This window comes from Myotis davidii, unplaced genomic scaffold (genome assembly GCF_000327345.1).
Source record: "Myotis davidii unplaced genomic scaffold, ASM32734v1 scaffold1412, whole genome shotgun sequence".
Classification (NCBI taxonomy): domain Eukaryota; kingdom Metazoa; phylum Chordata; class Mammalia; order Chiroptera; family Vespertilionidae; genus Myotis; species Myotis davidii.
Window position 1 is genome coordinate 33,269 of NW_006283640.1, and position 687 is coordinate 33,955.

Consider the following 687-nt stretch of genomic DNA (forward strand, 5'->3'; position numbering starts at 1 on the left):
TTTTTCCAGGCTTTGGCAAGCCCAGGCCGCTCTCGTTGCAGCACAGAGCAGCGACGGCTCTGAGCTGGAAACAGCCTCAAGAAGCAACTAACTGGCCTGGCTGGTGTGGCTCAGTGGTTGAGTGTCAGCCTGAACCAGGAGGTCACGGTTCGATTCCAGGTCAAGGCACAGGCCTGGGTGGTGGGCTCCATCCCCAGTGGGGGGCGTGCAGGAGGCAGCGGATCCATGGTTCTCTCTCCCTCTCCCTCCTGAAATCAATAAAGATAATATAAATAATGCAAATATCCAATAGCATTTCTTAAAAAAAAAAAAAGCAACTAAATGAATGGAAGACGTCAGAGGGCCCCAAACATTCCAAAGACAAGAAAGTAGAGGGAGCCTGCAGATTACAGCCACTTTATTTACTTAAATAAATGTTTATTGATTTCACAGGAGGGGTGGGGGAGAGAAGCATCAGTGATGAGAGGGCATCACCCATCGGCTGCCTCCTGCACGCCCCCCACCGGGGATGGAGCCCCCAACCGGGGCAGGTGCCCCGACCACATGCCCAGTAAGGAAACCTGGACGTCCTGGTTCACAGGTCGATGCTCCCCTTTCGGATGAAACGGAGTCTCCTGAGCAGGAAAGCGGATTCGCCCACAGGCGGTGGGAAGCCGGTTGGACGCGCTGTGAACCCAAAGGTAAACC